Source organism: Cetorhinus maximus, chromosome 4 (genome assembly GCF_964194155.1).
Source record: "Cetorhinus maximus chromosome 4, sCetMax3.hap1.1, whole genome shotgun sequence".
Taxonomy (NCBI): domain Eukaryota; kingdom Metazoa; phylum Chordata; class Chondrichthyes; order Lamniformes; family Cetorhinidae; genus Cetorhinus; species Cetorhinus maximus.
Window position 1 is genome coordinate 71,062,204 of NC_135882.1, and position 26,028 is coordinate 71,088,231.

Here is a 26,028-nt window from a genome sequence, read left to right on the forward strand (position 1 = left end):
GCAGGAGAGAGAATTAATCCAGAGGTCAGCAATCCAAATAAATATTATTCCAGCAATCGGGGGGAGAAGAAGTCAATAAGGGAAAAAGGGTCAATCCAAAGAGATGGGCAGGGGAGGAGGCAGGCAGAACTAGGGAATTGCAAGACCAAACAAGGAGGTAATACAGAGAAAAGTGGCAATTCAAAATAAATGGGCAGTCCGGAATGATTAACACAGAAAACAGGGACAATCCACAGAAAGGATAATATTAAAAAATAGTCCCAAAAAATTGCAATCCATAGAAAGCAGTAAGGTCGAGAGTGTCCAAAATTATGGAAAATTCCATAAAGAGGTTCTGAAAAGGAAATAATCTAGAGAGAAAAGATAGGGTAATACAGACAAAGGAGCAGGGGAGTAAATAATTCAGCAAATGAAGCAGCAGAGGGCCAATCAGACAGAGGTGTAAGAGAGAGATTAAATAACAGAAACAACCAACAGAGGGACAGTGCAGAAAATGGGGTGTTCAAATTTTGAATCTGCACTCTATAATTCAAGAACAGCGTCACCAGCCTCTCACGTAAGCAGACCTCACTTCCGCTACAATCAGTTTACCTTTACTCTCCAATATCTGATCAGCACTTTCAGAGTAGCCTGCAGCAGTCCCACCCAAAATATTTTAAACACTAGTTGATGTTCTCTGACTTTCCAATATTTTCTCTTTTCTGTTGCAGATTTGCAGCATTAGTTGTCTGTCTTTTTATCTCCCTAATAGCATGTTTTGTAAAAGATCCTCTGCATTTTTATTAATGTGATTGAAATGCTTCCCAGCAATGTTCTGATCTATTTATAGAGATGCTTGTCTAATTATGTTGGCTAACTCCCAGCATTTTTGCCTGTGTTTTTTTTATATAAGAAACAGCTTTGGTAATTAGATGAGTAAGGTATTTGTAGAATAGTTTTAATTCAATTTGACTTGTATAAGTTATTTTACAATCAGTGTGCCTTTGGCTTGGAGAAGCATCAGTTATGATGCAAGTACGTGTAATGGATGGAGATACTGAGTCATTTGCTGAGCATCTACATTGATTAATGAAGTGATGCTACCTATTATTTTTGGCATGCTACGCTGTAATATTAAAATACATGAAGAATTTAGCAAATACAGTTTTGAAATGCTTAAATAATCAGATTATCTAAGTGTTAAATATCTATGGAATCATTTTTATTTGAAACATCAAGGTAAAAGATTTCAGTTTAGTATATGTGGCAGAAAAAACAGTTCTTTATGTTACTAGCCAGAAAATTATATAAGTTATATATGACAATAGTTCATTCAAATTTGAGTAAAGCATATTTGGAGAAATTTTATGTTCTTTTATGGGGCAAGTTTGGAGGCAGGGAGAGCATTTAATCGGGTGGGATGGTGGCAACTCCGCTACTTTCCTGCCTCCACCCTGATCATGTCTGTGGCAGGAAGGCCCACTGCCAAATAAGGTCCTCAAAGAGCAATTAGTGCCCAGTTAAGGGCCTCTTCCCTGGTATTAACCCAGCAGTGGGCGAGCTGGTTGCCACATGGGAAGCACGGGATGCAAACCTGTGCAGTTTCCCAGAGTGGGGTCCCTCGTTCAAAGACATTCAATGCAAGATCAGCGGACCTGGCATTGGGAGGGAGGGTGCCCACTGAGACCCATCACCCCAACCTGCTTATTCCCCTAGACCCCCCCACCCAGTGAAACCCTCCTTCCATCACTTACCGTTGGCCTGGGGCACTGTGCAATCCTGGAACTCTGGTAAGTATCGTCTGGCAGCAGTCACTGCTTCCCTGGGGGCACTGCGGGGCAAATGAGTTGTCGGTTCTGACCGGCTGGCAGACCTCAGTGGGCAGGACCTCCCGCCCCCCCAGGGAAAGCCCAATGGTGACCCCTCAACTGCCTGATTGGTACATAATACCAGTGGGCCTTCTTGGAGGAGGCAGCATGAGTCTCTCGTCAGCTCTCCAGCCAGCAGCCAGAGATCCCTGTCACCTCCATAAATTTCCCCCCATTGTGAAATATAATGCAAAAGATTCTCATCCTGAAAACAGAGCTCTTTAAGTAAAACCTGTAGGAGCATGAGCTTACCATATTTAGTGCATTTCTTAGCAAATTTTTAAATCACCTAGTTCTGGTATAAATATAAAGCCAGGCTGCCAATTATGGGCTATTTACACTAAATCTTGGTCACCAAAGCATAATGTTAACGGGTAAAAGGACCAGGTAGTGTTGTGGGCATATACTAGTAATCCAGAGTTTCAGGCCAGATGTTTGAAGGGCCGTGAAGTTGGGACCCGCTGTGGGAGGGATTTGAAAACCCTGGTCCCAGTGGTCGTCTCCAGATCCTGATGCATCCAAGACTGCTTGCAATTTTCAAAGGGTGTGTTGAGGGAGGGAACAGAAAAGATGGCTCACTGCCAATTAATGTGCCTTGAGCTCCTTAAGAAATTTGTTAAGAGACCTGTCTGGTACAGAATGGAGTTTTTAAACTTTATTTCAGCAAACCCGAACCGTCTGGTGCACGTTAGTGTACAGCTGTCGGGTTCGCCATGGGACCAAATAAAGTTTATGTCTCTTTGTCTTACAACTGTTTTTGATTGGGCCTACTTGCGATAGTGTGTGCACTGGCCCTTCATTTTTCCTGCACAGTCCCTTTCATCACCATGGACAGGGCTGGCCCTCTAAGGAGCTGCCTGCTGTCTTTGGCAAGTCAGCGGCAGCCCTTAACATCCTGCCTTCTGGATGCCCTGGTGCCTTTAGTACAGAGCCGAGCTCACCCCCTGGCCATTTGAATTTAAAAATAACATCACAAAAGCAATGCAGCTGAGATGCAGGATCGGGGCCTGGAATTCATCCAGGTGCCTTACTTACCTCACAAGGCAGCCTGCTGCTTCTTCTGAGCTACAGAGCCTCCTATTGTTTGAGAGGCCACTGTCCAGCTTAATTGGATGGAGAGCCAGTCCTCTGGCCATTAATTGGCCAATTCAGGGAAAATCACAGCCGGGTGACTGCTTCCTTAAAGTGCAGGCTTCTGAACCCCATTTGACCTTGATGGTGGGGTTCCAAAATCTGTGGAGAAAATTCTACCCCATGTAGTGGAGGGAGGAGGGTTAATGGAGCTGACTGAAAGCAAGATCAAGGAGATAAACTTCAAGGTGGCTTCTAAAGAATGGAACAGAGGCAACAAGAAGACAACGTTTGAAGAGAAAGTTACTGAGTGATGAGGCTAAGCTGGCAAATGATCTCTTCATGCATGCTACTGGTGTGTGGTAGGCCTAGTGAACTGTTAACACCAATCAACGCTAGCTGATGTTTCTTCTGGTGACCCCTCCAAGTTCCAAGGTGCAATCGAGAGGGTGACTGTAAAGAAGTCAGCCAAAATTGAGCAGGTTTCCCATTAACCAAAACAGTCGTGTATGCAAAACTCCAGATATTGCATCATTGGTGGTGTACTATCTTTCATTCATTCAAAAAAAACTTGTTTTTATGTAGCGCCTTTCACAACCACATGATGTCCCAAAGCACTTTACAGCCAGTGAAGTATTTTTGAATTGTAATCACTGCTGTAATGATTTGTCATGATAAAATGTGACCTCCTCCTCAAAATAGCTGTTGGCTTTGGCAGCAGGAGGAAGCAATAAAATGTGGAGGAAGATTGAGCAACTCATATCAATGAATTTATTGCAAATGCATTAAACAATATTAAGACAGCACATGATGCCAGGGGTTGTATTTAAAAAACATGTTGGAATGCACACTGGAGGCATTTTAAAGGCATTGCTGATATTTATCTCTGACCAAAACACCCAGCAGCATATTGACATCATTTCACAGATCCATCACTCAGCAGTGGACACTGACATTGAGGTGTTCACTATGTTGCCCTGTAGGTTAAACAGTTGGGCAATTGCCTTCTCAGATAATGCAAAAAAATTTCCTAAGAGTCATTCAGTACTGTGCTGTTAGGTTCTATGTCATATTGTATTGTAACTTAGCTTTGGCAGCCCCTTTCAAGCTAATATATTTTCTATAGTTCCCTACAGATTTCAACTCTCACACCTTTATACATTTCGTGGCAAAAGTAGCCAATGTTGTTCCGAATGTTGTGGCGGCCTAGATTTTGTGAACTATGTAACTAATGCAAAACTTCCTATCACACCAAAAACAGGCTAATGTGACCTGTGCCATGATTCTGCCCCCTCATCAAAACCTTTAAATACCACTAGTTGATAGCATCAATTATTTTATCAATTAATTGGCCAATTAAGAGCCTCAATAGGCCGAAGGGTGGGTAGGCTGCCCGACACCCTATCCGCCCACTGTAATGTAGGGGGACAGGCCAGGGGTCGGCTTGCCACCCACTTTATTTTAGGTGCCCCCCACCAGCCTTGAAATAGGTTAGCAGCGGGCCGTAAAACTTCCCCCTCTGTTTTTGTTTCCACAGTTGTTGCCTGACGTGTTCCTGCATTTTCTGTTTTTATTTCAGATTTCCAGCATCCACAGTATTTTGCTTTGGATCAGCAACAATAATTTGCATTTATGTAGCTACTTTAACGTAAGAAAAAATCCCCAGGCACTTCACAGAAGCATTATGAAGCTAAATTAGACACCAAGCTACATAAGGCGATATTAGGGTAAGTAGTCTTAGAGGTGCAGGTTTTAAGACAGTCTGAGAGGTGCAGGGAGGATATTCCAGAGGTCAGAGGTAGCTGAAAGCGTGACCACCAATGGTGGAGCAATTATGATCGGGGATGCTCATGAGGCCAGAGTTAGATGAGCGCAGAAATCTTGGAGGGTTGTGGGCTGAAAGAGATTACAAAAATCGGGAGGGGTGAGGCCAGGGGGGATTTGAAACAAGGATGAGAATAGTAAAAATTAAGGTGTTGCTTGACCAGGAGCCAATGTAGGTCAACGAGCACAGAGATGAAGGTGAAGGAGACTTGGCATATGGGCAGCAGAGTTTTGGGTGTCCTCATGTTTACAGAGGGTAGAAAGTGGGAGACTGGCCAGGAGAGTAATGGAACAGGGAAGTCTAGAGGTGACAAAGCGTTGAATGAGAGTTTCAACAGCAGATGAGCTGAGGCAGAGCGAAGTTGGGTGATATTACAGAGGTGGAAACAGGCTGTCTTTTTGATGGTGTGAAAATGTGTTTGGAAGCTCACCTTGCCAAGATTCCAAAGAGCATGGTTTACACTCAGACAGTTTCCACGAAGAAGAATGGAGTGCGTAGATAGGGAACAGGGTTTGGAACGTAGACCAATGATAATGGCTTCAGCTTTTCCAATATTTAATCAGAGGAAATTTCTGCCCATCCAGTAATGAATGTTGGATAAACAGCCTGATAAATTAGCAACCGTGGAGGAGTCGAGAGCAGTTAGCGAGGCAGAGCTGGGTGTCATCAGTGTACATGTGAAAACTAACGTCTTCCTTTCGCATGATTTCACGGAGGGGCAGCGTGTAGATGAGAAATAGGAGCGAGCCAAGAATATACCCTTGGGGGACACCAGACATAACAGTGTGGGAGCAGGAAGAGAAACCATTGCGAATGATACTCTAACTATAATTAGATAGATAAAAATGGACAACAGTGAAGAGGAATTTGAGAAGGTTGGTGGTTGCCAATGTCAAAGGCTGCAGAAGGATCGAGAAGTTGAGGAAGGCTAGTTTACCTTTGTCACCAACACAGAGCATGTTATTTATTACTTTGGTAAGAACCATTTTGGTACTGTGGCTGATCAGAAATTCGAGTGGAGGGATTCAAACACAGAGTTCCAGAAAAGTTGGGCATGGACTTCGAAGGTGACAACACATTCAAGGACCTCAAAGAGGAAAGGGAGTTTGGAGATGGAGTGGTAGTTTGCAAGTATGGCGGGGTCAAGAATTGGTATTTTTGAGGCGGGGTTGATGATGGTAGATTTAAAGGAGAGAAGGACAATACCTGAAGAGAGAATTCTGTTAAGAATTTCAGATAACATGGGGACCAGGAGAGGAAGTTGGGTGGTCAGCAGTTTAGTGGGTTGAGGAATCAGGAGGTGGGTTTCTTGGACAAGATGAGCTCAGAGAGGGAACAGGAAATAAGAAAGATATAAGAAAAAGATGTGAATTCAGGGCTAGGGTGGGGCAGTTCGGCCAAGTGGGCTGATGGAATGGAGGGTAGTGGCAGTGATCAAATGGTCTGAATCTTAGTGACAAAGAAGTCCATGAGCCCCTCACATTTATTATTGGAGGTGAGGATGGACAAGACAGAGAAAGGAGTTTAAGAAGACAGTTTGTAGTAAAGAAAAGAACCAGGGGTTTCTTTACATTCCAGGATGATCCTGGAATAAAGAGCAGCTTTAGCAGATGACAGCAGGATCCGATAGTTCTTTATGTGGCCTAGCCAGTTGTGGCTAAACCAGTTGTCCACCATATCCTTTCAAATCTGCATCCCTTGGACTTAAGAAGCGGAGATGAGAGATCTACCAGGGGAATGGCCAGAGTGAGGAGGAGTAATGGTTTTATTAGAGATTAGGCCTTCAAAAGTGGAGGTGAGTGCAGCTGAGCAATCAGTAACTGCAGAAATGTTGTAGCAAGTGGAGGATCAAAGACTAGACAGTGGAATAAGGTGATGTTAGGTCAGACGATCAAAAGCTCAGTCAAAGAGGTAGGTTTTAAGGACCGTCTTAAAGAAGGAAAGAGAGCTAGAGAGTCGGAGGGATATAGAGAGGAAATTTCAAAACATAGGGCTGCTTATTACATGGGGTGGAGGGCTTGTTCCATGCCAGCCTGCCCCACAGTTGTAACGCGCTGCAAGCTGGCTAAATAGCCTGCCAGTGGGACTTCCGAATTGGATTGGCCAGCAGTCTCGGCAGCACCAATAGCGCAATAGTGGGTCCAATGGATTTTAGAGTGAGGTAAGTCCAGGATTTTGGGCTGGGAGGGTTTGGACAGCTTGGGGAAGGGGCAGGGGGTGGGGGTGGTTGACTTTAGAAACCAGGCATGTAGGAAGAAAGAGACAGCTACTATCGTAGGGGGGCTGCCCCTGATGTGCAAAGGGTACCCCTCCTCGAAGATAGTACCCCACTTCCTTCCCGCCTTTTAAAAAAGTTTTTTTTTAAATAAACACCACTCCAACCTGACTGCCCAACCTTATTAGGGCATGGGCAGTGTATTATCAGGGTAATCGGCTTGTTAACAAGCTCAGTTGACCCTTGATTATTTATTTAAATATGATGAGCAGGCTGCCAATGTTGGCACCCACCCACCTACCATGTGAGCTCGGGGATGGGAGGGGAGATGGTGGGATGGGCCCTGCCCTATTTTACATGCAGCTCCTGCTACTCACTGAAAACATGCCCAGCAGGAATACGTAAAATCCAGCCCGTAGAGTTTATGCAGCTGAAAGGCACAGCCACCAGTGGTGAAGCAATTAATATTAAGGATGCTCAAAAGGCCAGAATTAGATAAGCTTAGAAATCTCGGAGGTTTGGGGCCACATATCCATGTGATTGCAAAGTAGTATAATGCAGGTGGGAATAGGTAGCCTTAATGGCATGAATATGTGGTCAGAAGCTCATGATAGATTGTGAACTACAGGCATTTATAAAAGGTGTACACTCAAATAATTTAAGTTGGTATCCAATATTTGGCCTAAGTCCCAATATTAATGGAGAGCCAGGGTAGAAGCGAGGGAGTGCAGTTATGGAAGGAAACCCTGAGGATGTGAATTTAATAGCAGGACCTCGTTATTATTTTTTGATCCTATTTCCTGCCTGCGAATGAAAAGATTGACAGTGGGAAATCCAGGGGTAGCAGGCCGCAGCCTGGCATTGCAGGAGACGGTGCCTGTCAATTGGAAAAGATCCGGGCTTGGTTGGTTGGAGGGGAAGTCAAGGCCTGGCAATCTGGAGAGAGGGGAAGTTCAGGCAGGTGCTCGGGCAGGGGGCAGGTCATGGGGCAGGCGAATGAGACTGGGCATTGGAGGGGGTCAGCGAATTGCAGCAGCAGGGAGAGGCCGCAATCAGCAAGAGGCCTGTTTGAGGGATTGGAGGGAACGCATCTGCTTCTCCTAGTCCACAGGCAATGCTTGCACTTCTCTTCTATAGGCGGCTGCTCCCAGCTCCATTTTACTGCCAGGTTTTCTGAGCCCTCGAAAACGCGGCTGTCATCCTTTAAACATAAATCAAGTTCCCAATTGCACCGAGAGAGCCTGTTTTAAACATAAGGAAGTGTCTCACCTCACCAACATGAGACACAGGCACATCTCACAACCTACCTTTAGAAAAATGGCATCAGGCACATAGGTGGTAGTTGGGGTTGCACTTTGTAATTATTTTTTTTAACTTTCTTCCGTCCATCATGAGATCAGGGAGTATTCTAAAGAGTCTAGTGGTCTAGGTGGGGGTGTGAACAGCTGAACAGAACTATACAAATTTAATGAAGAAAGCCTGTCCAAAATACCTTCAAGTTAATAGTCTGGAAACACTGAATTTCAAAATTAGCCCTTTAAACCTATCACTTTCTTTTGGTTTTTATAACCTTTGTAACCTACATTATTTTTGTATTGCTTTTAAACACCAAAAGGAATTGTAGCCACCTTGTGGACATTGATTGAAATTACAACCAAAAATTAAAATTTTAAGTATGTTGTCTGTTAAGTATGTTAGGTGTAAATTAAATATAGTTTGCTTTACAAAAAAAAATTGCCATTTTAATTAAAAACACTTCTATGAGTAACAGGGAGTTAGACAGAAAAAGTTAAGACTGACAAATTGAAGTAGAAATAGAGAAAAAAATTTCACCCAGAGGGCTGGGGGGTGGGTGGTGGTATCTGGAACTCACTGCCTGTAAGGGTGGTAGAGGCGGGAACCTTACAACATTTAAGAAGCATTTAGGTGAACACTTGAAACACAATAACATACAGGGCTATGGGCCAAGTGCTTGAAAATGGGGTTAGAGTAGATTGGGGCTTGATGACTGGTGGGAAGACGATGGGCCAAAGGGCCTCCTTCCACGCTGTAAACCTCTATGACTCTATGACTCATTATCCTCCATTGTGTTGTGTGGCACTACCACTGTGCTAAGTAGGATAGATTTCAAACAGATCCTGCAACTCAAGACCGAGCATCCATGAGGTGCTGTGGGCCATTAGCAACAGCAGAATTGTACTCAGCCGCAATCTGTAACCTCATGGCCTGGCATATGCCTCTCTGTGCCATTACCACCAAGCCAGGAGATCAACCCTGGTTCAATGAAGAGTGCAGGAGGGCATGCCAGGAGCAGCACCAGGCAGATCTAAAAACGAGGTGTCAACCTGGTGAAGCTATAACACAGGATCACTTGCGTGCCAAACAGCATAAGCAGCATGCGATAGACAGAGCTAAGTGGTCCCACAATCAACGGATCAGATCTAAGCTCTGCAGTCCTGCCACATCCAGTCGTGTATAGCAGTGGACAATTAAATGACTCAATGGAGCAAGAGGATCCACAAATATCCCCATCCTCAATGATGAGGCAGCCCAGCAGAAGAGTGTAAGAAATAGGAACAGGAGTAGATCATTCGGCTCCTCGGGCAGGCTCTGCCATTCAATAAGATCATGGCTGATCTTCTTGTGTTTCGATTTCTCCATCCCCATCTAACCCCAATAAGCTTTGATTCCCTTACCTAACAAGAATCTATCTACAACAAAAATAAAAATACCTGGAAAAACTCAGCAGGTCTGGCAGCATCTGCGGAGAGGAACACAGTTAACGTTTCGAGTCCGAATGACTCTTCAACGGAACTAAGTAAAAATAGAAAAGAGGTGAAATATAAGCTGGTGTAAGGGGTGGGGGGTGGGTACAGCTGGATAGAGGGCCAGTAACAGGTGGAGATAGCCAAAAGATGTCACAGACAAAAGGACAAAGAGGTGTTGAAGGTGGTGATATTATCTAAGGAATGTGTTATTAAGGGTAGAAAGCAGGACAAGCAAGGTACAGATAGCTCTAATGGGGGTGGGGTGAAGGGCAGCGATCGAAATAGGCTAAAAGGTAGAGATAAAACAATGGATGGAAATACATTTAAAAATAATGGAAATAGGTGGGAAAAGAAAAATCTATATAAATTATTGGAAAAAAAGGGGGGGATCGGAAAGGGGGTGGGGATGGAGGAGAGAGTTCATGATCTAAAATTGTTGAATTCAATATTCAGTCCAGAAGGCTGTAAAGTGCCTAATTGGAAGATGAGGTGTTGTTCCTCCAGTTTGCGTTGAGCTTCACTGGAACAATACAGCAGGCCAAGGACGGACATGTGGGCATGAGAGCAGGGTGGAGTGTTGAAATGGCAAGCGACAGGGAGGTCTGGGTCATGCTTGCGGACAGACCGAAGGTGTTCCACGAAGCGGTCATCCAGTCTGCGTTTGGTCTCTCCAATGTAGAGGAAACCGCATTGGGAGCAGCGAATGCAGTAGACTAAATTGAAGGAAGTGCAAGTGAAATGCTGCTTCACTTGAAAGGAGTGTTTGGGCCCTTGCACGGTGAGGAAAGGGGAAGTAAAGGGGCAGGTGTTGCACCTTCAGTGGTTGCATGCGAAGGTGCAGTGGGAGGGGGTTGAGGTGTAGGGGGTGATGAAGGAGTGGACCAGGGTGTCCCGGAGGGAATGATCCCTGCGGAATGCCGCCGGGGTGGGGGTGAAGGGAAAATGTGTTTGATGGTGGCATCATGCTGGAGTTGGTGGAAATGGCGGAGGATGATCCTTTGAATGTGGAGGCTGGTGGGGTGATAAGTGAGGACAAGGGGGACCCTATCATGATTCTGGGAGGGAGAGGAAGGTGTGAGGCGGATGCGCGGGAGATGGGCCGGAATCTACCTATGCCTTAAAAATATTCAATGGCCCCGCCTCCACCGCCTTCAGTGGTAGAGGGTTCTAAAGTCGCACAACCCTCTGAGAGAAAAAAATGTCTCCTCATCTCTGTCCTAAAAGGACGACCCCTAATTTTAAAACACTGTTCCCTAGTCCTGGACTCACCCACAAGAGGAAACATCCTTTTGATGTCAACCTTGTTAAGGCCATTCAGGATCTTGTATATGTCAATCAAGTGCAAAAGAAAAGGCTGGAGCATTTGCAACAATCTTCAGCCAGAAGTGCTGAGTGGTTGATCCATCTCGGCCTCCTTTGTAGGTCTGCAGCATCACAGATGCCAGTCTTCAGCCAATTCAATTCACTCCATGTGATATCAAGAAATGGCTGAAGGCACTAGGTACTGCAAAGGCTATGGGCCCTGACAATATTCTGGTAATAGTTCTGAAGACTTGTGCTCCAGAACTTGCCGCGCCCCTAGCCAAGCTGTTCCAATACAGCTACAACACTGGCATCTACCTGGCAATGTCGAAAATTGCCCAGGTATGTCCCGTCCACAAAAAGCAGGGCAAATCCACCTGGCCAATTACATCACTCTACTCTTGATCATCAGTAAAGTAATGGAAAAGGTCATCAACAGTGCTATCAAGCAGCACTTGCTTAACAATAACCTGCTCACTGACGCTCATTTTGGGTTCCACAAGACCACGCGGCTCCAGAGTCATTACAGCCTTGGTTCAAACATGGACAAAAGAGCTGAGGTGAAGTGAGAATGACTGCCTTTGACATCAAGGCCGCATTTGACTTAGTGTGGCATCAAGGAGCCCTAGCAAAACTGGAGTCAATGAGAACCGGGGAAAAACTCTCTGCAGGCTGGAGTCATACCTACCACAAAGGAAGATGGTTGTGGTTGTTGGAGGTTAATCATCTCAGTTCCAGGACATCACTGCAGGAGTTCCTCAGGGCAGTGTCCTCGGCGCAACCATCTTCAGCTGCTTCATCAATGACCTTGCTTCCATCATAAGGTCAGAAATGGGGATGTTCGCTGATGACTGCACAATGTTCAGCACCATTTGTGACTCCTCACATGTTGAAGCAGTCCATGTCCAAATGCAGCAAGACCTGGACAATATCTAGCCTTGGGCTGACAAGTGGCAAGTAACATTCACGCCACTCAAGTGCCAGGCAATGACCATCTCCAACAAGAGAGAATCTAACCATCACCCCTTGACATACAATGCCATCACCATTGCTGAATCCCCAACATCCTGAGGTTAACATTGACCAGAAACTGAATTGGACTAGTCATATAAATACTACGGCTACACGAACAGGTTAGAGGCTAGGAACGGTGAGTAACTCAACTCCTGACTCCCCAAAGCCTGTCCACCATCTACAAGGCACAAGTCAAGGGTGTGATGGAATACTCTCCACTTGCCTGGATGAGCGCAGGTCCAACAACACTCAAGAAGCTGAACACCATCCAGGATAAGGCAGCCCACTCGATTGGCACCCCTTCCACAAATATTCACTCCCTCCACCACTGATGCATAGTGGCAGCAGTGTGTACCATCTACATGATGTACTGCAGGAACTCACCAAGGTTCCTTAGACAGCACCTTCCAAACCCATGGCCACTACCATCTAGAAGGACAAGGGCAGCAGACACATGGGAACACCACCACCTGAAAGTTCCCCTCCAAACCGCTCACCATCCTGACTTGGAACTATTTGGCCGTTTCTTCACTGTCGCTGGGTCAAAATCCTGGAACTTCCTCCCTAACAGCACTGTGGATGTGTCTACACCACATAGACTGCAGCGGTTCAAGAAGGCAGCTCAATACCATCTTCTTAAGGGCAATTAGGGATTGGCAGTAAATGCTGGCCTGGCCATAAACACCCACCTCCCATGAATGAATAATAAGAAAAAATTGATTCTGTTACTAAGCAGTGGCTATGCAAGGGGAATTTCCACTAACAGGATGCAGCCGTCCTTCCAAAAAAACATTTGGCCTACCACATAATTGAGCAACGTCATGCTTGAAATTCAATGCAGATGTGATGCCAGGTACGTAGGCCATGTGCCCCAATGAATGGCTGATAAGATCAAATAACATGTTCCTTCAGTTGTTTGGAATAGGCTGAGCACAGAACATACTCAACCAGCCTGTGATTGCAAAACCCAAAAATGTTTACTGTTAGATAGGATTCTGTGATTGGATAGCACTTGCTGAACAATCCTGAGTGTGCTAATAGCTACACTAACAACAAGTTTAAGATAATCAATTGACCCTGCCTTCACTGCTCTCTAGGGAATAGAATTCAACATACTAACAACCATCTGAGAGAAATCAATTCTCATCTCTGTCTTAATGGGAGACCCCTTATTTCTAAACAGTGACTATGTCCCCTTGTTCTAGTATGTCCCACAAGGGGGAGCATTCTCTCGGCATCCGCCCTGTCAAATCCCCTCAGGATCTTATGTGTTCAACCAAGCTGCTTCTTACTTTTTTAAACTCCAATGGATACAGGTCCAACCTATCCCTGTACCACAGAGTACTACAATCTCTCCATTTAAAGAATACATTGTTTTTCTATTCTTCCCGCCAAACTGGACAAGTTCACATTTTCCCACAAAATACTCCATCTGCCAAATTTTTACCCACTCACTTAACCCATCTATATCCCTTTTCAAACTTCTTATGTCCTCTTCACAACTCACTCTCCTATCTATCTTTGTGTCATCAGCAAATTTACCTGCCATGCATTCCATCCCTTCATCCAAGTCATTGATATAGATTGTAAATATTCAGGCCCCAGCATTGATCCCTGTGGCACTCCATTCGTTACAGCTTGCCAACCCTAAAATAACACATTTATTCCTACTCTCCACTTCCCATTAGCTAGCCAATCCTCTATCCATTCTAACATGTTACCTCCCTATGCCTCGAGCTCTTATTTTGTGCGATAACCTTTGATGTGGCACCATTTGGAAATCCAAGTATACTACATTGACATGCTCCCGTTTATTCATGTTGCTTGTTACTTCCTCTAATAAATTAGTCAGACACAATATCCCTTTCACAAAGCCACGTTGACTCTGCCTGATTGCAGTAAGATTTTCTAAGTGCCCCACTGTAACTTCCTTAATAATAGATTCTAACATTTTCCCTATGACCAATGTTAGGCTAACTGCCCTGTAGTTTCCTGCTTTTTGTCCCCCTCCTTTCTTCAATAGAGGAGTTACGTTCACTATTTTCCAATCTGATGGGACCTTCCCAGAATCAAGGGAATTTTGGAAAACTACAACTAATTGACCTACTATCTCAACAGCCACTTCTTTTAAGACCCTAGAATACAGACCATCAAATCGTGGAGACTTGTCAGCCTTTAGTTCTAATAGTTCTCTCAACTATTGCAGCACCTCTTTCCCTGGTGATTGCAACTGCTTTGAGTTCCTCTTCCTTGTCCACATAAGATGCAAGAATCTTGAACCTGTTGGACAATTGCAGGGCTGAGGCTCCTCCATCACTACCTCCTGGGTCCTCATACCTGCCTCACTTGCATTCACACTCACCTGTCCCTGATCACAGACTAAATCAGAAGTATCTAGCCTAATGCATGTGACTGCCTCCTGGAATAAAATGACCAGGCAACTTTCCCCCTCCCTGCTGAATTGCAGTGTCCAAAGCTCAAGCTCCAGCTCATCAACTCTGAGCTAACATTCCCCAAGCTGCAGACGCTTACTGCAGATGTGGTTGCCATTGATCACAGTGGTGTACATCAGCACCAACATGCTACAGCTGCAACTAACTAGCATAGCTGACTTAAGCTTGTATGCTGAATTAAAATCTCTTTTAGTTGAGGATTCAGACTGACAATAAGTTCAACTGAATAAATTTACCTTGCAGGGGGAGTAAAGATAGCAGTACCCTTACACTCTCAATTCTCTAGCACCCTCCTCTGACTGACACAACTTGCCGTCACACACACCCCCTGCTCTTCAGCCTCCTCCTCACAGCTCCAACTGAACAGATAACACACACTCAGCCACAACCTTTTCCCCTCTTGCTCCCATTCCTCACAGTCAGCCTCCTCAAACATCTCCCCTCCACCCTCAATGATTAGTTAACTCGCCACACTCATAACTCTTGTTTTTTTCTCATTGCAGAAGAAGAGAGCACTCAACTTCAGGGCGAGGCAGAGAACCATGGTAACCCTGATATTGATGGAGAAGGAAGCCCCAGACATTGGCAGAGTGATGCCTGTACAGGTCATTGCTGATGGAGAGATGGGGGTAGCCCAGAGATCTCGTGACAGCATTCGAAATCACACTGCCACTTGACACTTAACTGTCACTCATGTTGATCAAAGTCAATACATTAAAAGGCATGATCTACATTATGTTAACTTGGAACACTTTTTCTTTTTTTTTATGGAATGTGGGCATTGCTGGCTAAGCCAGCATTTTTTGCACAACCCTAATTGCCCTTGTGATGGTGGTGGTGAGCTGCCTTCTTGAACTGCTGCAGTCTATGTGGCATAGGTACCGCCATAGTGCTGTTAGGAAGGGAGTTCCAGGATTTTGACCCAGCGACAATGAAGGGACAGCGATATATTTCCAAGTCAGGATGATGTGTGGCAGCAGGGGAATTTGCAGGTGGTAGTGTTCCCATACATCTGTTGCCCTTGTCCTTCTTTGTTGTAGAGGTCGTGGGTTTGAAAGGCATTGTCAAAGGAGCCTTGGTGATTTGCTATTTCACTTACATTCAGCAACACAAATCTCCCCATCCTCAATGATGGAGGAGCCCAGCACATCAGTGCAAAAGATAAGGCTGAAACATTTGCTACAATCTTCAGCCATAAATGCCGAGTGGATGATCCATCTTGGCCTTCTCCTGAAGTCCCCAGCACACAGATGCCAGTCTTCAGCCAATTCCATTCACTCCACGTGATATCAAGAAATGGCTGAAGGCACTGGATACTGCAAAGGCTATGGGCCCTGATAATATTCCGGCATTAGTGCTGAAGAGTTGTGCTCCAGAACTTGCTGTGCACCTAGCCAAGCTTTTCCAGTACAGGTATAACACTGGCATCTACCCAGCAATGTGGAAAATTGCCCAGGTATGTCCTGTGCACAAAAAGCAGGGCAAATCCACACAGCCAATTACTGACGTTCTTTATTTGAATGAAGGAAGTTTTTGTGACCTACTTATTGTCATGGTGTTTACTTTGTTAGATCCCCATTGACCCTGGCCAGTTTAGTGCCAGTGATTGGCATGGGCTGACTTGATGAGAAGTCGGACTGTGATTGTGATGGACATATGTCCATAGGGAGGGAACATGCTGCTGGTGGGGCCAGTTGAGAGGGTGGGGGTGTGTGTGGAGGCTGGGGTGGTGAGCTTTGCACAGAGGTCTTGATGAGTAGCTTTCAATGCTGCAAGCAGAATTCTCAAGTGAAGTGTCCATGGTCATGGGCTTCTTGGGCAGGCAGATCTGTGGCTGCAGGCTCCAATTGCACATTTTCTTTTAATGAGGTGTGGGTGTCATTGGCAAGTCCAGCATATGTTGCTCATCCCTAATTGCCATTGAGAAGGTGATGCTGAGTTGCTGCCTTGAACCATGCAGTTTGTGTCGTTTAGGTCAACCCACAGTGCTGTAAGGATGGATGCTCCTTCTCCTCTTTCTCCTCCTCTGATTTCTTCTCTAATGATAAAGATGCTGGGAATTCTCCACCTTCCCTAGCACCAGCTCCTGTCCTCTCTACAGGACCATGTTGTGCAGGGTACAGCATCACACTAATATCTGGACACCCTTGCTGGTGAGCATTGAAGGGCGCTTCCAGATTGGTCAAGGTAACGGAACCTAATTTTGTATACACCAATAGCTCTATTGTGCTCCTGCTGTATTGCTGTATCCTGCTATATCTCTCCTGCACCTCTGTGGTAGAACTCCTCACCAGGGTCATCAGCCAGGTCTTAAGTGGGTAGCCCCAGGAGCTAATCTTTTTGGCTGTCTGATGGAGAGAACACCTGTGGAATCCTAGACTGTTGAAGGATGAACAAGCCATGGAAGATCCTTGGATATTTGTCACACATTTGAATTATCCCTTTGTGGTAATCACAGACCAGCTATACATTAAAGGACTGGAATTGCTTCCAATTACCTGTCTCTTCTGATGGTGCTTTCATAACCACATGGGCGCAGTCTGTAATCCCCTGGACTTGTGGAAATCCCATGAGGGAAGCAAAGCTGACAGCCCTGTGGATTTGACTGCTTTCATTGGTCTCAAAGTTGATGTAGTCGAAACTCCTCACAGTCAAAGCATTGGTGACCTGGCTGATGCAGTTGTGGGCTGTGGAGCGCGGCATCTCACATCAGCAGCTGAGCCCTAGCAGGACCCAGACACAACAAAATTGAGGGCTGTGGTCACCTTGACAGCCATGGGCAATGGGTGGCCACCTGCTCCTCTAGGGAAGAGGTCTGTTTCCAAGGGGCTGCAGAGGTCTGTGACCACACGATCCAAAAGCCTGCGACTTTGGAGGTTGTGCTGTCCAGAGAGGTCGAGGAAGCTGACCATTAGCTTATGGGCTCTGTGCTGGGGATATTACCTCTTTCAAGGTGCAGTGCTGTGCCCATTCTTTCTGTCCTTTACAGCTGATTGACTGTGGAGAAGGCAGCTGCTGCTGCTGCTGCAGAGTTACTTGGCTACTGAGCTGCAGAACACTGCACTTCCTCCTTAGAGGTTCAACCAACTTCAGATTAGATGAACCTCATGTCACAGTGGAGTCTCACAGGCAATGAGGTGATAGGATCCTTAGGTATTCAAGCACAGCCAATGGTAAATGCTGAGTTGTTCAAATCCCAAAGGGAAACTTGAAACAATTGCCACAATTTGCTTTGCAGTTTGCATAGCTTGAGATGCGTGCCTTGAATTCAGTAGTAAGAAGACCACAAGTCAAAAGTTACAAAGCTAGATTAAACATTTATTAATAAGAGAAATGATTTTTAAATACATACATGGATCTACAAATTATTACTATGTACAATTTCTAAATTCCCCTAATCAATCTAACTCCCACTTACACTTTCATTAAGGCCACCATAAGACACATAGATTTTAAAAGACTCAGGCAAAGAAACATGATGCTCTGAACAAGTCAAATTCAAGTGAGTTTTCTTAACTTCAGTCCTTTGAAGACAGCAGTTTGAGGCATAGATGCTGAAGACTTTTCATACTTGTAAGATCTTAAAAATCCTAGCCTTGCACACAGCCTTTGCTCCTTTATACATATTTTCTCCTTTGAATCCAAATATCCATTGTTTCACTATGTCTTTGGACATTACCTTCCAAACCTTCTCATAGCACTAAGTTTTATCAGTAATCTTTAGAAAAAATAAACACACTGTTTCCGAACTTCACCTGGCTGGGTAACACATTTCACTCCCTCCTTTGAAAACAATGTAGTCTGGTTTATTTAAAAATGCAAATGTTCTCTTGACACCTATGTTTCTAAACTTCCCTCAGATGGCCCGCTTCTACCTCCTACCCAAAATCCACAAACAGGAATGTCCCGGCAGACCGATCGTGTCAGCTTGTTCCTGCCCCATGGAACTAATTTCTTGCTATCTTGACTCCATTCTCTCTCCCCTTGTCCAGTCCCTTCCCACCTACATCCATGATTCCTCTGACACCCTACATCATATCAACAATTTCCAGTTCCCTGGCCCCAACCGCCTGCTCTTCACCATGGATGTCCAATCCCTCTACACCTCCATCCCCCACCGGGATGGTCTGAGGGCTCTCCGCTTCTTCCTCGAACAGAGGCCTGAACAATCCCCATCCACCACTACTCTCCTCCGTCTGGCTGAACTTGTTCTCTCACTGAACAATTTCTCCTTAAACTCCTCTCACTTCCACCAAATAAAAGGTGTGGCTATGGGTACCCGCATGGGCTCCAGTTATGCCTGTCTCTTTATGGGGTATGTGGAACATTCCTTGTTCCAGTCCTACTCCGGCCCCCTCCCACAACTCTTTCTCCGGTACATCGATGATTGCTTCGGTGCTGCTTCATGCTCTCGTCTGGACCTGGAAACATTTATTAATTTTGCTTCCAATTTCCATCCCTCCATTATTTTCACATGGTCCATCTTTGACACTTCCCTTCCCTTCCTTGACCTCTCCGTCTCAATTTCTGGTGATAGACTATCCACCAATATTCATTACAAGCCTACCGACTCCCACAGTTCCCTCGACTACAGCTCCTCACACCCTGCTTCCTGTAAGGACTCCATCCCATTCTCTCAGTTCCTTCGCCTCCGTCGCATCTGTTCTGATGATGCCACTTTCAAAAACAGTTCCACTGACATGTCTTCCTTCTTCCTTAACCGAGGTTTTCCACCCACGGTGGTTGACATGGCCCTCAACCGTGTCCGGCCCATCTCCCACGCATCCGCCCTCACACCTTCCTTTCCCTCCCAGAACCATGGTAGGGTCCCCCTTGTCCTCACTTATCACCCCATCAGCTTCCCCGTTCAAAGGATCATCCTCCGCCATTTCCACCAACTCCAGCATGATGCCACCAGCAAACACATCTTCCCTTCACCCCCCCGGCGGCATTCCGCAGGGATCGTTCCCTCCAGGACACCCTGGTCCACTCCTCCATCACCCCCTACACCTCAACCCCCTCCCACTGCACCTTCGCATGCAACCGCTAAAAGTGCAACACCTGCCCCTTTACTTACCCTTTCCTCACCGTGCAAGGGCCCAAACACTCCTTTCAAGTGAAGCAGCTCTTCACTTGCACTTCGCTCAATTTAGTCTACTGCATTCGCTGCTCCCAATGCGGTTTCCTCTACATTGGAGAGACCAAACGCAGACTGGGTGACCGCTTTGTGGAACACCTTTTGTCTGTCTGCAAGCATTACCCAGACCTCCCTGTCGCTTGCCATTTCAACACTCCACCCTGCTCTCATGCCCACATGTCCGTCCTTGGCCTGCTGCAATGTTCCAGTGAAGCTCAACACAAACTGGAGGAACAGCACCTCATCTTCCGATTAGGCACTTTACAGCCTTCTGGACTTAATATTGAATTCAACAATTTTAGATCATGAACTCTCTCCTCCATCCCCACCCCCTTTCCAATCCCCCCCTTTTTTTCCAATAATTTATATAGATTTTTCTTTTCCTACCTATTTCCATTATTTTTAAATGTATTTCCATCCATTGTTTTATCTCTACCTTTTAGCCTATTTTGATCCCTCCCCCCCACCCCACCCCCACTCGGGCTATCTGTACCTTGCTCGTCCTGCTTTCTACCCTTAATGTCACCTATTAGCACATTCCTTAGATATATCACCAGCTTCAACACCTCTTTGTTCTTTTGTCTATGACATCTTTTGGCTATCTCCACCTATCACTGGCCCTCTATCCTGCTCTACTTGTCCCACCCCCCTTAAACCAGCTTATATTTCATCTCTTTTCTATTTTTACTTAGTTCTGTTGAAGAGTCATACGGACTCGAAACGTTATTGTGTTCCTCTCCGCAGATGCTATCAGACTTGCTGAGTTTTTCCAGGTATTTTTATTTTTGTTTTGGATTTCCAGCATCCGCAGTTTTTTGCTTTTTTCTAAACTTCCCCATGTTTATCTAATTAACATCCCAAACCTAACATCTCTTCCACATCAAAGCACCCAGACTAGCTGCCTCTAATTCAATTAAGTCTTACACACACACATAGAGGACACATAGACACATCCCACTGTTACTCTATTTTATAGTAAATTCCAAAAATATTATGACAATTACTATATCTTCCTAACATGCACAGAAGTGCCACCCCCATCAAAATCAATTAGTTTAAGGTACAGGAACTGCTGTCAGCACTAGCCTTTCACTGTGGCTGACCATAGGCTTGCCAGTTTCACCCTTTATATTGCTAATATCTGTTTAGTTTCACTCTACAGTCACTTCCCTCTGTACACTCACCTGCTTCAACTTGATGAGTTGCAGACACAGTGTCTGATTTGTGTGCTGTTTAGAAAGAGGGATTCCATGCTTTTAAAGGCTCTTAAACTACCACAATTGGCTTCCCAACAGATCCACAGGGGCTCCCTGCTGGAACCCCAAGCTACTGCAGTGTATGCCACAAGAGGGCGGGATCATGTCAGGATCCCTACTGAAATCTTTTTCTTTTGGTCTTCCTCATCCTGAATATAGCTTCAATGGGTTGGGAAAATTCTGCCCATTAACTGTTTGTCTCTCCACATATGATGCTGACTTTGTGAATATTTCTAGAAATCTCTGTTTTTGTTATTGATGTGTTAGATTCAGGTCAGAATTGCCCCAGATTCACACTAAATGCGGAAGTGGGCGGGAAAAACAACGTTTTACCCGCCAGCTGCAATGGCGGCTTTTCATGCTGAATCGTCCCATTCCTGCCACATTAATCGTGCATTCCCGGGAAACACACCATTTTGGTGGCAGGCAGGCTCTCATTCACCTGCCACACGGTCACCTTGCTGCTTCCTCAAGCCAGGAGCCATATTTAAAGTGCAGCCGTGTGCACACCTCTCAGTGCTTCCAGTTCCTGAAAGACAAGAAGACTGCAACCCCCCGGTTTAGCGATGCATCCCTCGAGTGCCTTTTGGATGCCGTCAGAGCGCTCACCCACACCTTCCACCAGCGCAGAGATACACACCTCAGTGGGACCTAGTTCTAGAGTAGCCCCAGGATCACAATCTGGTGAGCACATCGCACTGTTTGATCCACAGCAGATGACGGCAGGGGCTTTCCAGGTCTCTGGCACTTGTACTGCTGGAGGCCAGAGCGTTGCTGAGTCCGAGTCAGCTGCCGAGCCTCTGGACTCGGTCATGTCACAGTTGCTGGAGCTGCAAAGACAAGCTCGGGAGCATCAGGAAAGGATGTCCACTGTACTCCTCAGATTGCAAGGCGCAATGGAGGAGTCAGTCTGTCTTCAGTCTGAGGTGATAGTGCCAGCATGCCAGTTCACTGAGGTCAACACTGGCAGGATGGCGGCCGCCATGGAGATCATGGTCCAGCACATCGCTCCTGCACCGCTGAACTCCATCGCTGATGCCATTGTTGGCCTCCAGCAGTGTCAATGTGAGAAGGGTGCAGGACAGCTCAATCTCACTCCAGCTTCCCCTTCTCCTCAAGGAGTCAGCCAGAGGCCATCAGGCACCCATAGGGAGGAGAATCAGAGGTACACACCCCAGGGCCATCCGGGAGTGCCCAGCCCATCCGAATCCCCTCTTCCTGTGACCTCAGCAGCTCCAGCTCCACAGACTGAGGAGGGTGCCACTGCCACACAGCAGGACCCCAAAAGCAGGCCGGGACCCTCCATGTCTCGGCCCTCCAGACGACGTGCATCAAGGTCACCACAGACATCAGCAGGCTGCCTCCACTTCCGCTGCAGATGTCGGGAGAGCACATTATTTAAGGAAGGATGTAAATGCGTTTGACGCAGTTCAGAGAAGGTTTACCAGACTAATACCTGGAATTGGTGGGTTGTCTTATGAAGAAAGGTTAGACAGACTAGGCTTGTATCCGTTGGAGTTTAGAAGAGTAAGAGGTGATTTGATTGAAACCTATAAGGCAGGATTTTTAGGTTGGCGTGTGGGCGCAATGGGCAGGCCCGGGACCGGTCGGGAAACGGGCCGTCGCCTGCAATCGGCCACCGACCGCGATTTCACACCGGCTGGCCAATTAACGCCAATTAACAGCGTGAAGCATGCACTAAAATGCTCAGTGCTGCCGGGGTGGGGGCTGGAGGAGGGCGGGCGCTGAACAAAAGCTCCCTGAAGGCAGAGAGCTGCCTCGGGGAGCTGAAGACTTTCAAACCAATAAATAAAGTTTTAAAAACCGGGAAAAAATGTCCACACATTGCAATCAGTCACCTGAACATACACATGTTGAAAATTCTGTCCATACATTTTTATTCTTTTCTTATTTAATAACGGAAAACTCACCCAGGCCTTGAATGAGGTTTCATCAAAAATGCAAAGTCTGCCTGTCAGAGTTGCCTGTCTGCCAACCATAAGCTTGGATGGTGCATGAAAAATCGGGGGCAATTGGAACTGTAACAACTTTAATTGTCTTCTTAATTGTTGGCGGGCGCGCATGAGTATCGGAAGCGTGCCCGCCGACCAAAATATCGTGCGGGCGTGGGATGACATCGAGACGCTCGCCTGACATTATCTCGTGTGATTTCACGTCTGACCGAGTCAGGCGCACGCCGACCTAAAAATTCTGCCCATAACATCCTGAGACATCTAGACAGGGTGGATTGGAGAGGATATTTCCTCTTGTGGGAGAGAAGTCAGGGTCAATCTTTAAAAATAGGGGTTGCCCATGTAAAATGGAGCTGAGGTGAAATGTTTTCTTTCAGAGGGCCATGAGTCTTTGGAACTGTCTTTCTGAAAAGTTGGCGGAAGCAGAGTCTTTGAATATTTTTAAGGGAGAGGTATATAGATTCTTGATAAGCAAACAGGTGATATGTTATCTGGGGTAAGCGGGATGTAGATTTGAGGTTACTATCAGATCAGCCATGATCTTAATAAATGGCGGAGCCGTCTTGAGCGGCCAAATGGCCTACTCCTGCTCCTTGTTTGTATGTTCGTATGTTAAGAAGATGTAGTTGCACAGCCTGAGCATGGGTGTTAATCACTTGCACAGAATGCTCACCATTGTAAGTAAACTCCCAAGAATGTCTCCCTGCCTGTGGCTCCTTGCTCTGATGAGCAGTCATGGAGCTCCATGTCACTCAAATGTGAATCCTTTCTGCACAAGATAAAGGCAAGTGTCTCAATCCAGGACCTCTTCCCTGTGCTTTATGCAGCCTTCAGACCAAAGTAATGGTCCGGCCTCACACTCCCTGGACACATTAGTGATGCCTGCACCTCGATGGTGCTGGTCATTGCTGCCAGAATGTCGTGGGCAGATGCCACAGAGTTCCATTATTCTCTCTGTGTGCTCTCAGCACCTTTAAGATGGGGCTGGCCTCCATCTCTTCAGCATCTGTGTACGGTGACAGTGTGCTCCTGAAGAGGACAGGTGCTGATGGCTGAGAAAGGATCAGGTGCATGTAAAGTTTTGCGGCTACATCCCCATGATATGACCCTTGTCACAGAGCGCAAGCGAGCTGCCCTCAGCCAGACGGAGTCAAACGTTCACAGATACAATGTGAGGATCTATGGTATCTCCTCACTGCATGTCATCATCATTGTCCATGAATCTAGGAGCTATGAGGGGTTCCTGAGTGCACCTGCATCATCTAGCCAGTGCAACAGCCTCATCTCTGTCATCGTAGCCTTCAAGGACCTCCTCACCCTCATCCCCGTCGACATCCTCCTTATTGGTGGAGGCTCCAGCTCCTCTATTTCCCCCTCAGCCAGCTCCTCTCCCCTAGCAGTGCCAGGTTGTAAAGGGTTGACTAGGCAGTGACGATGCGTGACACCCTCTGTGGACTGTATTGCAGGGCTCCACCAGACCAGTCCAGGCACCGGAACCGCACTTTCAGCATCCCGATGGTCTACTCCACCAAGTTGTGAGCTGCAACATGAGCTTCATTATAGAGTCGCCCTGCTGCAGTTTGAGGCTGCTGTACGGGTGTCGTCAGCCACATCCTCTGTGGGTAGCTCTTGCCCCTGAGGAGCCAACCCTGCAGCCTCTGTGGACCCTGGAAGATGTCAGGGATCTGAGACTACTGAGAATGTAGGAGCTGTGGACACTCCCTGACAATTGCGCGTAGACCTGCGGGATGCATTTGTGGTGGTCGCACAACAGCTGAACATTCAGTGAGTGGAAGCCCATGTGGTTGGCATAGTTGACCACTTGTTGCCACAGAGACCTGAGCGCCACATGAGTGCAGTTGATAGCACCTGCACCTGTAAGGAACCTGAGATCTGGGCAAATCCAAACGCTCTGGCATCCTGGCTTTCCTGATCCCAGCGAAATGCACAAAGTTGTATACCTGTGCGAAGATGGGCATCTGTGATCTCATGGATGCATTTGTGGGTGGAGGCTTGTGAGATCCCACAGAGGTCACCTGTGGAGCCCTGAAAGAAGCCACTGGCATAGAAATTGCGCGCCACAGTCACGTTCACGGCCATTGGCAGTGGATGCCCTCCATGTCCCCTTGGCGCCAAATCCTGCAGCAGGTGGCATATGTGACCAACCAGTTCCCTAGACATGCATAGCCTTCGGTGACTCTGGTTATTGGTCATCTGCAGGAATGAAAGGCATTGTCTATAGACCCTGGGTCTAGCTAGGCAGCAACAAGCGGTGGCTCACTGTGGCTCCACTCCACCTAACCAATTGGCAATAGCCTTGCTGTGCTCTCAGCTCAGGTGCAGGCATTCTCCTAACCCACACCACAGGGCTGCACTGTTAGCTTGAAAAATGGGGGAGACTGGCCCAAACCTGAATGATGAAATTGCAAGGGACTGTGAGTGCCTCCACCAGTGACTGCTCCATGGCCAGCTTTCGCAAGGAGATTGTACAATGTGCTCAGGCATTCAATTGTTCTGCAGTCCACTGAAACACTCATTAACTTGCAGTGTGTGCCTGAGGGGTGAAAAGACCTGGAGCATTTGGTGGCACTTTCAGGCCACTGCGTTGCTTGAGTGGGCAGATAAGTTAGAGGCCCAACTCCACACATGTCAATGTGTCTGCATCTGAACTGTCTTAGCTGCAAAGGAATGGTCACTTTATGTAAGGTTTCTGTAATGCGTGGTTGTTTCCCTCTCCCCTACATCCCGCTTGTGCTCGTGCACTACCATCAACCTGAGTGCAGCCTTCACCCCTCACCCACAACTCGCCTCAGCCGCAGTGCAGCCCTTGCCCCGTCACCGCACTGTCGGCCAGCCGGGAAAATGCGACTTGCCTGTGCCCTCACCGAATGCGCGGTGCCTCATCCTTGAGGTCCAACAGGCGACCATCATGAGCGCTGTGCAACGTTACTGTGCATTCACCTCCGAGTTGCCTGGAAGTGCAGCTGTTGTGAAACACGTCGGTGTGCAATCATGCCGACGTGCTCGGATGATACAGCGTGGGGGAGCCATTCCAACGAGCTGGGCTTACAATGATATGCTGATGTGTTACAATGAAGTTCCCGATGCCTGGGGAAACCCAACCCGCCATTGACAGGCGGAGAAGACGATTGCAAACTGGTTTCGCC